At 38.4% G+C, this 15073-nt stretch overlaps 1 long non-coding RNA gene across 1 annotated transcript; it reads left to right on the top strand.

Moving 5' to 3' along the window:
* Nucleotides 1-777: 777 nt before the first annotated feature.
* On the top strand, nucleotides 778-3427 carry LOC114553387 (uncharacterized). Its single transcript, XR_003692303.1, has 3 exons — nucleotides 778-894; nucleotides 1794-1835; nucleotides 2893-3427. It is a non-coding gene; the product is annotated as an uncharacterized LOC114553387 (long non-coding RNA).
* Nucleotides 3428-15073: the final 11646 nt, after the last annotated feature.

The raw sequence follows: 15073 nt of genomic DNA, 5'->3' as shown, positions 1-15073 counted from the left end.
TAATTATAGGTTATATTAAGACACAAGCAATAATACATACCCAGATCATCCGATCCAGCGATGTTCTTGTCACTGAAGTCGAGTGAGAGCGACTGAGGTAAGTTACTACGCAGCAGTGAAATTGAGCAGGTGAACAAGCTGAACGCAAATACGTGACGTCCTTGTTGATACTTGGAAAGGAAGGAAAAAATGCATCTCTTTGCCACCTGTAACTGTGGTGACGTGCCGCCCGGCGTGTCCCTGTTGCACACGTACGGCGATCGTGGTTCTGTCCCGGGTTACCATGGTGGCGGCTGTGAGATGCCGCCGCCGCCACAACTCCCAACCCCCCCTCCTTTTTTTTTTTTTTTTTTTTACAGATCTGCATGATTCACATAGGTCATATTTTTAGGTCAGAAAATCCGGAAATCCGGATTAATCCGGAAAAATCACATCCCTGCTAAATACTTGTGTACTTTTATTAGCATATCAAAATACACTGAAAAAATGGGAAATAGCAGGTCTTTGAATTTACAAAAATGAATTTAGAATATGCTACGCAATTAATTTATATTCCTTTCAAGAACATGGTTCAATCTTGTAGACTTAAGTTGTTTTTGTATAGATTCCTTTTGCGTTGATTGAAATTGATTGAATTGAACATTTTAAATGATCGAATTAAGTTTGGTCACTACCGGAAATGGTATATTTGAATCAAATGGCGCCAGGAATAGGTGGCACTTCCCGGGCACTGACACCAACCATTTATATACTGTCTATGCTGCCAACACAGCCAAACTGTTTCAACAAGGACATCGCCAAAACAAGAAGAATGTGAAGAAGAATGTTGAGCATGTGTTGACTGCGTGCAGGATTAATTCTACAGCAGCCATGTGTTGTCTCCTTCACGAAAAAGTAAGTTAACATCAATCAAAATGATTTTGTTCATGTTCATAATGTTTTTGTACTGCATGTAACGGTTACAAAAGTCCGTTCACTTGTTTGTGCATTCTATAAATATATCGGTTTTCTTGTAACTAAGTTAGCTAATACCATCACTAACTAGTAACTACTTAGTTTAGCATTAATAATTGTGTTTCTCCCCCTGACGGTCCCGCTCCTAACAACGGTATTTCAATGTAGCTAACGTAATGTTAATGGCAGCTGGTGAAGAGGAGCCAGTCAGCCTTATAAGAATGAGTGTTAAGTGGTCGGGTTTAGTTCGCAACATTTAGATTACATTGATGCTGTTGTAACGTTACTTTATGTAACAAAAAAAAGGTCCGTCGAGTTGTTTGGGCATAACGTTATATGTTGGTTTGCTAATAGCTAAGGTTAGCTAGCTAAGACCACAGGCTTACAAGTTCAATGTAACGTCGGGTAAGAACGAACAAGTGTTGTAGCTAAAGTTATTCAGTTACAGTGTGTTTGTGTGTGTGTGTGTGTGTGTGTGTGTGTGTGTGTGTGTGTGTGTGTGTGTGTGTCAGTTATATGCGGGAGGGTGCTGCTGACATGAACATGTATTGGGGCAACTAACGTTAGCACAGTGTATGGGAACTCTTTTTTTTTTTTTTTTTTTTTTTTTTTTACCATGCACATTTTCCTAAATCTCTCTCCACTCCTGCACACTAAAGAAGCCCTCCGTAAATCATTAAGTTTTCATATAAATGAAGCAGCGTTTTTAATGTCGGACTCAAACTGAATTTTTAGCCCACCTTTGTGTCTTTGTTGTGTGCTTTATTTTGTGTGGTCTTTTAATTATTGAATCAATGTGCTTGGTTCACCTCACTGATTCTAAATGTTTTCTTTCATAGGATCCTATTTGAACAGCATATACAATCAAATGCTTTATAGTGGTAAGTGCTGTCATATTTCTTTTTTCTTTGTATATTTACTAAAATAATTGAAAGTTACAGATGGAAACATTTATTTGTTTCTCAATTGTTTACAAATGAAAATGGACCTACTCTCACAGATATCGCCATTTTAAACTTTAACAATATCAGAAACATTAAAACACTAACTGGTTGTTTAGTGTTATTTCTTTTTTTGAAAAACATTAAGATTTTAGAATTGTGGAAAGGTTATGTAATGTTATATGTTATATTTTACATACCACAATTTATTGGCAAGAACGGCATACAAATTGTAACGCCCAACGTCTACTTATTTTTCATCTTTCTCCTACTATATTCATCTTTTTGTCTCAGTTTTAACCTTTCCTCTATTTATTTTCTTACTTATCTTCATATTTGTATCTTTCTTTGTCTTTACTGTCAATCTCTTTCCTACGTGATTTGGAGTTGACAGCAAGGCTAGTACCTTTGTAGTAACCATGTTGTAATATTCTTAGAGAAATATGTACCCATATGAAAAACAATGCAATCCACATGTTTATATATGTTTATTACAGTTAATAATAATTAAATAATCTAAGTACTACTAAGTGTGGTAAAGCCACATATTTTTGCAATCTGCACTTTAGTTTGTGTGATTTGTTTCTGACTTTCATATGAACGTTTACACCAGGCTTGGTCAGTGCTCAATATACTACTGTGATTGAAGTAGTTAAATAAAAGATATATATATATATATATATAAATTCATGCATCACCTAATTTCATCATCACATACAGGCCTGGCCTCCAGGAAATAACAGTTTGTTTAATCTATCTAATCTTGTGTTGTTCATACTATACAAGGATGTATTACTTGTCTTTGTTGAATAATACAGAAGACAAAGAGCTTAAAAAATGCATATTAAATTGCAATCACAATATTTGTGGAAAAAAATCGCAATTAGATTATTTTCCAAAATCGTTAGCCCTACTTACTACTCCCTTATGATTTAATATTTCTGTATTTGTTTCTCAATTGGTCTTATTGACTGCCTTTTTCTTTTTTTTTTAATAGGGCATGGATGAAGACGCCATCAACGAGGCCACTGAAGAAACCAGTGTTGGGATTTATGTTCTTAAAGAACATGCTTCAAGTGATGAACCAGTGGACATTGGTATTGTCCTTGAAGGCATCAAGATGTTGCAAGATCTTTATAATGTAGCATTACCTGTTGCTACGCTGTTTGGACTAATGTACAGTATGCCCTGAACTTCAGCTACCCTGCTCGCCTTCGATCCAAAAGATTTGCATGGAACTTGATGGAGGGAAACTTACCAACAAAGCACTTGCTCTAAAAAACAGGCTCTTCCAGTGAAAGGGCCAGAGAGACTGCGCCGTCAACCAAACAGCGTAGTTGTCCCTAAAGGCATCGTTGGTATGGCTGTACTCTTTGGACTAGTTTTTTTTGTTTGAATTAACTGGACAGGATTTCCATGGAGCTGCATGGAAATAACCTTTTGCAAACCAAGCAAAAGTTTTCTCTCTAGAAAACATACTCCATTAAAGACCAACAGGCATCTTTGGTACTGCTATACCAGATGGAATTCTTTTTTTTTTTTTTACACAGGGTTAACATTTTTTGTCATTTGAAAAACTACTTTGAAAACAGAGTGCACAATTTAAAGGGTAACTTCGGGTTTTTCATCTTGGACCCTATGTTCCTCTGTTGTTGTTACTGATGGGAACAACAATCTTCGACATTGGTCCAGTATGAAGCGAGTAGGCCTGTCACAATAACAAGTTTTGCTGGACGATAAATTGTCCCAGAAATTATTGTGATAAACCATAATCTTGTCGTCCTGAGACCATTTTCATCTAATATAATGATAATGGCATAATAATGCAGGGACACTTTTTCAAAGATCAATAAACTTTTATTTCTAAGGAATTTTTAACACTAGAACTGGAAGACATCGTCCACAGCGGCGTATATGTTCGAGCACGGCGGATTTCGCTCATTTATTTTTTTTTTCTCTTGACGCTGCGTTCAATGTTCCTGCTTTTGCCAATATCTGCTTTTGTGTTTTACTTTTGTGTCAATAATAAAGATCCTTTTCTGAAATGCAATTTTTAATCTGTTCATGTAATGCACTTGAACTGAATTGTAATATAATACACTTGTAGTGTAATAGCAACATTCATGCTTAAGTATAACAAAATGGGGATAAAAGTACAGATGAAATATACTTCAAACTATTACACTATAATAACATTGCACTGAAGTGTAGTCAAATAGATGTTAAGTTGAAGTTAATACATAATTGAATACACTTAACTATACTTGGATTTGACGAAAATAGTACAAAATTTAGAAAATATACTTAGTACACTTTATTAAAGTACATTTTTAATAGAATTTTTTTTCACCTGGGTAGCCATGTGCAGTTATTCCTTACGAGGGAACACAGCAAATTTGACGGCAGTAGATGTGACAAAAAGGCATAAAAGTTGTGTTAATCCTTACCTCTGTTTATGTACTGCTTTCCGGTCAAGTCCTCAACAATCGAGTGCCGATCTCATACAATCCAATATTCCAAAATGTATTTTTTCCACAAAAAAACGATTTGCCGAGGTCCTGTCCATAGTAATGAGCATGTATCAACAGGCTGTAACCTGACACCGCAGTGAAGCAGAGCTGACCTACAGTTCAAGAGTTCAGCAGCTCATTTGCATAGGTAACCTAGCAACGGCGGAGCCTGCCTGCCAGCAGAAGCAGGGAGGAGCTCACCGAGCTGACAGACGGAGCTTGGAGTTAGATCAGGACTAATATGAGAAAATGCTTCGAGTTTGTGCCTTTCCAAATTGCGGCAACCAAATGAAGAGATATTTGAGCTTGAGTTTTCACCGTCTACAACCTCCGCAGCGGGGAGATTTTACGGTGGTGGCTGGTTGCACTTCAGCTCCCTTGATAACATTAGCTACATGAGAGAGATTACCGTGTTTGTAGCGAACATTGACTTCACCGAAAAGAGCGTCCCGGTATCTGAAGGAAAATGCCATTCCTAAAGCGAAAAGACCAGCTGCAGACAAATTGGAGGTAACGTCTTTATGATTTATACTTTCCAAGGCTATTGTAATTCTCACTTTTTTTTCTGTGAAGAAATGTTTCACGGTGTTGGTGAATTCTTGAAAAAAAAAAAAAACACTAAATGTTGTAACTCCCGTTACTGAGACCCGTGTATGATATTATTACCGACATGTAATTAGTAATGATTTATATTACTGCGTTACAGCCAACATTTATATATTACTGTAATTGCCTTACACCCAACACTGATTATGATAGATGCATCCTCAATTTTACTGTTTTGGCCATTGAGTCTGACTACAATGCTCTTTCTCCTTCTTACTTATTTAGGGGACACCATCCAGTGACATAGAGACAGAATTAGCTGCAGTGCCACAGTCAACTCCCAAGAAGGCGTCAAGCTGGTCATCCAGCCAGTTTCAAAATAGTTCTTTCAAGTCCACAGAAGAAAAAAAAACCTTGCCCCGTCATGGACAGAGAAGAAGGCGACTGCTTTGAAACATAGCCCCAGTTCCTCTGTTGGATAAGAGTGAACTGGTTGCTCAAGCCAGGTCACATTATAAGAGCATGTTCTAGGCCTAGGAAAAGAGGACTGAACAATTTTTTCTTTGCACACTTCAGACTATGCTGCAGCATGATTATGTATAAAACCACACACTGTACTGTACATACTTTACATTAATTGTGTCTAGATTGTGATATTGTTATTTCCTTTTTTGTTGAAGTAAAGACACAAAAGCACAAATGTAATGTGTATTGTTATATTATAAAACCACTAACAGACAGGTGCAGTATAGATCTGTACAATGTACTTATTCTTACAATTTATTTATTCTTACAATTTACTTATTCAACTTTACTTGTACAATATACATATTCTTACGTTTTCCTAATAGAACTGTGCAATTGCTTTGTTTATTCCTAGTAATGGCCATACCAAGTATTACTAGAAATCATAGTTTTTGACTCAGAAAATGTCCTCTGCCTCTTTGAATCCTGTGTAACTTCCAGTTGTGGAGGGGTGGGTACTCTTGTCTGATTGCTGCTATAACACAGGTAGGCAATGTTCTTCTGGTGCCACGGCCAAGGCGCTTTCCTCTCAGAACCCACTCCAGAATCACCCGGTAGGCCACGAGTCTGCATTGGCTGGGGGGGGGCAAGCTTTGGTTATTTCACTAAAGAAGTGAGGCATTTATTTATAATAAATAATAATACATTTCATTTATAGAGGGCTTTTCATCATACTCAAAGACACTTCACAGTAAAAACCAGCACATATATCACATTATAAACAGATAAGCAATAAAACCAACACATACAACAAGCATATTTAGAAGCAATTAAAAACAATAAAAACAGTAACTATCTGGTGAGAAATGTAAGATTATTGTATGTGGAAAGCTAATCTGAAGAGGTGTGTTTTGATTAGTGATTTGAATGTGTATTTACAACTAAAAACAAATGTACCTAAGCTAGACAGAGTCACAAAAGGTTAGGTTAGGTTAGGCTAGGTTGTACTCACTCATTAGACAGCTGGCCATCAGGTCTGTCCGGTTAGATCATCCTTCTAGATCAGATGGGGAAACCTTTCTGTATGGGCGAAACAATGTCCGTTGACCCGTCCAGACCAGGCTGTATCCTTACAGCACAGGCTTTCTTCCTCGGTGGTCATTGCGATACAGTATCCACACGAGCACCACCATGTACCCGCATCAAGTGCAACCAGCCATAACGGTAAAATCTCCCCGCTGCGGAGGTTGTAGACGGTGAAAACTCAAGCTCAAATATCTCTTCATTTGGTTGCCGCAATTTGGAAAGGCACAAACTCAAAGCATTTTCTCATATTAGTCCTGATCTAACTCCAAGCTCCGTCTGTCAGCTCGGTGAGCTCCTCCCTGCTTCTGCAAACTTTGCCTTGTTGTAGTATCAACAGGTATTAGGGCATTTAGCTTTTACATTAATGTTAATCAGTTATCACTTGATTACACATTGTATTACCTTGTTATGATATAAGAAGTGACCCATACATTGTGCCAAACATAATGTGCCACATGAAGAGACAGTGCAGCATATGACATATGATTCAATCAAGGTCTTTCCCCACCACAAGATCCAGCAGAAAATAGACTGAAAAATACCACCAGCAAGACAAAAGACACAGCATGGCTCATTTTGTGCATGTGTCATATCACAGCCTTTCTCAAACTTATTTTGTGCCAAGGCCCAGTAATGTTTGGCCCTCGTCCTCTGTGCCCATGCGTCCATTTTATGAAACATTTAATGAATTATTTACAGTTACATTTAGAGATGCACATAGGTTAGAGATGCACAATAGTTACCCAAAGTTTCCCAGTATTCCCCGCCACTGGATTTTTATTTTACCTATTTCTACCCTTTTTTACATCAATTTAGCCTATGCTGGAAAAAATAGAAAATATAGAAAAATACGGCCCTCAGGCATTCTTTATTACTTTCAACTATTACTATTACTCTGAGTCAACAATTTATTCTTCCCTCCTCTTTTGCGTCTTTTGTTGGGGAAGTAGGCTAAATTTCTTTAAATGTGCATGTGGCACTTATTCATGTAAATCATACATTAATTTTAATTAATTTATAAACCCTGGACTTCAATAGCTCAGATGTGTTACATCAGATTTCTGCTCATGTTTACAACTTTGTGCACATTGTAATAGAGTTGTAATAGAGGCCTAGTCTGCTGTGCATGTTGTTTCTCCGCTGATATGGTAGTATCTCATTCATACCGTCTGACAGACACAGAGGACCATTTGGGTCTCTGGTCTCTGACAAAGTTTAGAGGCGGCTGTTCGCTGCTCTTCATCAGAGGTAGAGCATGGATGCAATGCGTCACTGCCCACATCAGAGCGAGTCCACTACAATTAACTGAAGTTACTACACTTACCAGCCGCGCTGCTCACCTCTATTTTTACAGAGAGTGGACACAAAGCGACGGACGGGTTTATACTGCCGTACAAAGCCAAAACGCAGTAACTACACATTTGGTCAAAATTGAGTTTAGACTGGAAATGGGCTTTGTAAAATCTCCTACGTCTTGTGACAAAAACTCCTGGTTCAACTGTATCCCGTTTCAGAGAAATCACTATGTCAAATTTGCAGTAACTACAAAATCCAAGCTAGTACCAAGGTAAACCGCAGTAAGTGAAGTTACTGCGTTCTGCCTTCGTTAACCCGACTTTGACTCGGTAGCTAGTACCAAGGCAAACCGCAGTAAGTGAAGTTACTGCGTTCTGCCTTTGTTTACCTGACTTTGACTCGGTAGCTAGTACCAAGGCAAACCGCAGTAAGTGAAGTTACTGCGTTCTGCCTTTGTTTACCTGACTTTGACGCGGTAGATAGTCTGCCTCTGTAGCCACATTCAAATCTACCAATCTGTCCGCCTCGAGCACAGCATCCTTATCACAGAGTCTGATATAACGCCGTGTGCAAGGTGACACTGTGATACAGACCACCAACAAGCCAACATCATTAACCCAGAGAAACATGGCACAATCTCGAGTAAAACTTATAGTGTCTCTAGCTTTGAAACGCAAGTATCCAGACAGCGGTAAGGAACATGGTAAAATATGAACACCTAACCTGGCAAATAACACCTAAATCAATAAATTGCCGTCACTAGCTAGCGAGCCGCTAGCATATAAACTATTTTAGCTTACCTGCTCCCCTTGAAGGCAGTAACATTAGCATCTATCCACTCTGGAAACGCTGTCATAACTGTTTTGTTTCTTGTTGTCTTCATTACTTACGCTATTGTAATGTATTTTATTAGGTAATCTCTCAGTTGAAGCTTAAGAGGAAGTTGTAAACATAGAGCTTTTATTTTGACGGGAAAAGAGAAGGGGAAAAAGCGTTGTATTTTCTGACCATTGTCAGTGGTTGAATTAAGTGAGACGTGCCGTCTTTGTGTCTTTATTTTAGAGCCCAAACAGTGAGACAATATAAGAAACGCTCGGTTACACTAGTTTCATTTCATTTCATTTTATGAGTATTCTTTTATATGGAGATAGGCTACATTCTCAATAATAATATTAATATGTCAATATCCATTTTCAGTTGTCAGTTTCATTAAAGTTGTGTGTTAAACAAGATGAAGAATTGTTTTTTGGAAAGCGTGGCTATACGTGGCTATATGTAGTTTGCTGCTAGCGGAGCCTGAAGTCGGAGCCCCCCCCCCGTGTGAAACACCAAACTCCTTCCTACATACATTGCAAAACGCTTTGTTTGCATCGCGGAAAACTGCAGTAATCCAGGGGTATTTCCCTACCCAGTCCTCCCCGTACCTGCAGAGACGTTTTTGCTTTTTAGCTACGTGTTGATATTGATCGGGTCCCGGTACCAGTCTGACCCTCCATTTCAAAAATGAATGAAGGAAAATTTGCATTGCAACTTGCAGCCGATGGGAGCTGGCTGCAGGATGACTCACCATGAAAAGTTTTGAATGTTCTATCAGACCAGAACTACTCCAGAGTCAAAAAAAATAAAAAAAATAAATACTCGAGAGTCAAAAAAAAGAAATACTCGAGAGTCTGCTTTTGAGACTTTGCTCTAATTTTCGGGACAATTAGGGCAGGATTCGGGGCAACGGCTTGGATTTCGGGACTGTGCCGAATTTTTCGGGACGTCTGGTCACCCTAATACTGTGACTGTGCCTAACGCATCTGCTATATAATGTTGTCTAGCTTGGGAGTGTTCACACACACACACACACACACACACACACACACACTTGTTATTCTGTTTGAGTTATGTTGTTAAATGTATATGAATTTTTAAGTGCCATTTTATAAGTAACCTTGGTATTTAATGAATTAATTTTCAATTAACATAAAAACAAACACAAACCAAAATACCAGCATTTTGATTGTGTTTAAAATTATAAGGATGTTTAAGGGAAAATAATGAGAATGACAATTTAATCATTTAAGACTGATGTAACAGGGACATTACGACAAAATACTATTCTTGAATACACTGGATGAAGGTTACTACCAAGCACTTTCAACACTCAACCTATAAACATCCATAAACAAAACATAAAACCAATTAAAACAAATAAAAATGTATAAGGAATAAAAAAAAAAATTGGATTAACACATTTCAATTGTAGATACTGCACTCTGCCTTTGTAATAGTGTTTTAGTTGCTTGAGGTTAGACAAAGGCAGAGTGCAGTATCTACATTTTTAGGGTCAAAGGTCATATCAATGGTCCTTTTTTTATGTATAACATTTTCCTTCCTGTAAAGGTATAACATAAAAGTATCAACACTATTGTACCTACAACATGTTTGGCTGGCCTGCATGAAAACTTTGAAGCCATTTTTATCAGTTTCAGTGTTGGCGTAGTTACTGCACTTTGCCTTTGTAGGGCAGTATAATACTCAAAGCATACCTGAAGCCGGGGAAATGCGCCTGGGATGGCTCGTGAAGAAATGTTCTCACATTTGCGACATTTCAAAAATTCCAGAAAGAGAGCGCTCTTGAACCCCCTCCCCGTCTCTGAAAGCATAACTAGTTGATCACGAGCGGCTCAATACATCTGTAGATAAACTCATCTTTCAGGCATTTGACCGACCGGGTTGCAAAAATGTTTTCCCACTATGTCCACGCCAAGAGCCGCCCTTCAATAGCATTCACACACTACTATTGGCCAGGCGTCCTATCCCCTGACCAATCAGCTATCCTAACCTTAACCACTCGAGGTGAAATGCCTAACCCCAACCAATCGAGCTGCTTTGTAGGGCGGGTCTTGGCGTGGCCATAGTGGGATTTGTAATTTTACGACCGGGTTGACACTTCAGCGTGAGAAATCGGGGGTGTGGCGTGTGAGCGTGTGAAACCAATCAAATGCGTGTGTCTCACGGCCAATGCGTGAGAGTTGGCAGCTCTGTCCTCGACTGATGCATTGTGTGTGTGTGTAGATGAAGAAAAGTAAGTCAGAAGTCAGAAAACTGACAGATAAGTTTAACACGGATGTAGAAGAGGCGATTGACAAGCTGCAACTTCAATTAGGACGCCATAGAACTGTTAAGAGTTGTAGACAATTGATTTCCTGGTGAGTAATGGTTGCTATGCTACATTTGCATGCTAACTTGCTAGCAGTGTTACACGCTGCTAAAAACGTAAAGATGAGCCTTGTACTCTCACTAAAACCAGTCGGGATAAACTTGAATTAATGTCTGAAGCCTGTGTTTATGTGCTTTATTAATCTTGTGTTGTTATTCAAATTATTACTGTGTGTGAAACACTTGATAACTGCTTGCTGCAGGCTAATTAGGTATTGCGCTAGTGTTAGGCCAGCAGTCATGTTATGCAGCTAAGCTTATGAGTGTTTTGAATTCCTGGGGTGATGTAAAATTGTGTAAAATTAATGTAAATAGGTTACAGTTTGAGCTTTATATTAAGGAAACACTTTATTTTGAAACGTTTATGTGAATTCATGTTATGTATACTGTGAATTATGATGGTCATTTTCCTTCAGGTGACAGGTGCAGGTAGGGGTTACATTTGCATTAACTATTTATGGTTAAAAATTCACGTACGCACACTTGTGGGTCATCTGTGATTTATAAAGGGAGCATTGCTTACAGATGTGCATATGCACAGTTTTATAAATCTGAATTGTTTTTTGCGTACGTCATTTTTGACTTTGGGGCATACATACACTTTTAGTAAGGATCCTACGCACAGTTTTATAAATGCGACCCCAGATTTCTGTTCTCGCAAATGTAGTATTCAGTAACTGAGAACGTAAGAGAGGACCATGCAGGGCACAAGAGCGCAAAAGAAATTTTCACGACTGCCATGCGCAAGGGATAAACTCAATAGCAACAGCTTTTAGAGGGCTAGCCTATACGAAATAGAACCCCCACTGATCAAATCTGACAGTCTCTTAATCCCCCATCCTCAGTACACGTTGAATTAAAACACATCCTGGACTATTATCCCTGGCCATTGCACATATTATGGGGGGTAAGTATAGTTCCAACAGTAACCAGCTCCTTAATTTGATCTGGAAATCAAACAGGGAGGATGGGGAAAGGGGGGTAAGGGGAAATAGGGAATGGTGAAGGAGATGGATCCGCAATGGAATTGGCTTTGGTGAGGGGGTAGAGAGGGGTTGAAGAAGGGTTGAGAGTCCTTGTCTCGACTCCAAGGTGGTCATGGCTCTCCTCAGGTGGGGGCTGAGATGGATTTCTGCTGTGCTGTTAGGTCGTCCTCTTGTTTTGGATTTGTCTCAACTCTTCTTCTGACTGGCGTTAGATGACCACTTATAAATCCAATCCAGTCCAATCCAACTTCATTGGTAAAGCACATTTAAAACAACCAGGTTGACCAAAGTGCTGGACATTGACAAGATTTCGGACAGAGTATAAACAAACAAACAGTAACAAAACGAACATTTAAAACAAGTAACAAACTAGAAAATGCAGAATACAACTCTTAAGCAGGTTTAAAGGCCAATGAATAGAAGTGAGTTTTAAGTTGTGATTAAAAAATCTGAAGGCTGGGGGCCAATCTGACATGCAGAGGCAATTCATTCCACAGCCTTGGGGCCACGACTGAAAATGCTCAATCTCCCCTATTTTTGAACTGTGTTCTAGGGACAACAAAGACTAGCTGGTCAGCAGACCTTATTCACCTTAGAGGAGCATGCGGCTTCAGAAGTTCAGCGATATAAGATGGGGCTTGACCATAAAGAGCTTAAAAAACGAACAACAGAATCTTAATATGTATTCTAAAGCAAACCGGTAGCCAATGAAGGGAGGCAAGAACAGGTGTAATGTGAGCTTGTTTACAATTTCCGGTAAGGAGTCGAGCGGCAGCATTTTGAACCATTTGTAATTTGGAGAGGGAGGCCTGGTTAACACCTACATATAAAGCATTACAGTAATCCAGGCGAGTTGTGATAAAAACATGTATAACCCTCTCAAAATCAGTGAAAGATAAAAATGGCTTCAGTTTGGTAAGCAGCCTGAGTTGAAAGAAACTAGCTTTTACAACATAATTTATCTGCTTCTCTAGTTGAAAATCACTATACATCTTAACACCAAGGTTAGTTACCATAGACTTTACATAGGGTGTCAGGGGACCCAGGTCCAATTGGGAGGCGCCAAGAGAACTGCTGCGTCTAAATATCATTACCTCGGTTTTACTTTCATTAAAATGTAAAAAGTTTAAAACCATCCAGGCTTTAATGTCATAAAAACAATTAACATTTTTTTTTAGGGAATTATCACCCAGGCAAGTAGATGGAATGGAAACTGATGTTATGCTTCTTTAAAATGGATCCAAGGGGAAGCAAATAAAGGGAGAAGAGAATCGGCCCCAAAAAAGAACCCTGAGGAACTCCACGTCAGTGGTGCTGTGGGTGAAGTAGAGCCACCAAAACTAACTTTGAACACTCTCTCTGATAAATATGATCTAAACCATTCTAGTGCAGTGCCTTTAATCCCCAAGCTGTGCTCAAGACGAGAGATAAGAACACTGTGGTCGACAGTGTCGAATGCTGCTGTGAGATCTAAAAGCATAAGGATTGCAAAAATTCCAGAGTTTGTTGAGATTAAAAGATCATTAAAAACTACATTAAAAACAGAGTGCAGACTCTGAAATGCTTTTAAACCAGAATGGAGAACCTCAAGGATACCATGCAGATCTAAAAAAGAAATTTTTCACAGGCCACAGAATACTCTTCCTGCTTTGTGGATTGGGGGTATGAATAACAGAGTTGAGTGTGCTAAAAAGAACAGGAGGCAATTTTTTTCAATAACATCAAAGCGGTATTTAGCCTTTTCAGCTTTAACAATTCTTTGATAATTACGCCAGCTATCCTTTAGGATATCTTAAAATACCTGCAATTTATGTTTTTTCTATTGGCGCTCAGCTTTCCTACACTTTAGCCTAGCAGCTTGAGTAAAGTAATTTATCCAAGGTTCAGAATTTGGTTTGGGACGCCTGGGTTTTAGTGGTGCAATATTGTCGAGAATGTTTCTACAGGTGAATGGAAAAGAGGAAATCAACTCATCTGTAACTAGTCAAGTGGAGGACCCTATAGTCTCCATAACAGCATTAAACATTTCGGAGAATTAGGCAGCAGTAGCAGGTTTAATCATCCTGCTGAAAACAAGGTGGAGCGAATTGCTTAACAGTATTGCTGGGAAGGGAAACGACAAATAAAATAGGTGCATGGTCAGAAAAGACAGCTTTGTGTATTTCGATATTTAAAATAGGCAAATTGCATGACAAAACAAGGTGTGGCCATGGCTCTGTGTCATACCACTTACAAACTGTGTAAGGTTAAAAGCGTTGATAAGATTTAAAAAATCTTTAGCCAGCAGATTCGTAGGACAGCATACATGAATGTTCATATCTCCTAAGATTAAGATCCGGTCATCATTCAGCATGATTTCAGACAATAATTCAGAAAAATCTCTGATGAAGTTCTTGTTGTATTTAGGAGGTCGATAGATAAGTGTATAACCCAGATGATAAATACATGAAGAAGAGAAGTAATACATTGTCATAATGTTCATATAGATCATAATTTTGATAAGAAAGTTCATAGGAATTAAGTTGTCATTGTTAAAAACATAATTTTGATGAAGAGATACTTTTACTGTCTGAAGTCACAATTAGGTACTTTTATTTTGAAACTCCGCAATGCACGTCAGCTGCATCCTAAGACGGTCATTTGTTTTGCAAGCGCCATATTCAGTTGTTTTCTGGAGGCGCTGAACCTTGAAAAGTGATGAATAAGTTAATGAAGTTTTTTTGGAACATTTAATAAAAGGACTGTAAACTTTGAATGGTGTTTGATGAAGACAGGTGCTGAATTCATCAATTTTTTTTGTCAAAACCCTGTCTCAGTAAGCCTGTTCATCCTTACTTTAGTTAACAGCCTGAATCCCTCATGTCATATTTTAGTTGGAAATATCTTGATAAAAGATGTATATTTTTATTGTACTTTTACTACGAGTGGTAGATTTATAGTTATCAAGTGAATGGAAAGATATTTAGTTTGAAATAAGCTTTCGTTTTGTTTTGAAAGGTTAAACCTGATTCTAAGTTTATGTTTTCATGTGTGAAATGCATATAAGGTGTTAATTTGAAGTATTTATCCCAATGCTTTATTC

Source organism: Perca flavescens, chromosome 3 (genome assembly GCF_004354835.1).
Source record: "Perca flavescens isolate YP-PL-M2 chromosome 3, PFLA_1.0, whole genome shotgun sequence".
In the NCBI taxonomy this organism is placed as follows: Eukaryota; Metazoa; Chordata; class Actinopteri; order Perciformes; family Percidae; genus Perca; species Perca flavescens.
This window is presented reverse-complemented; position numbering and strand designations above follow the sequence as displayed.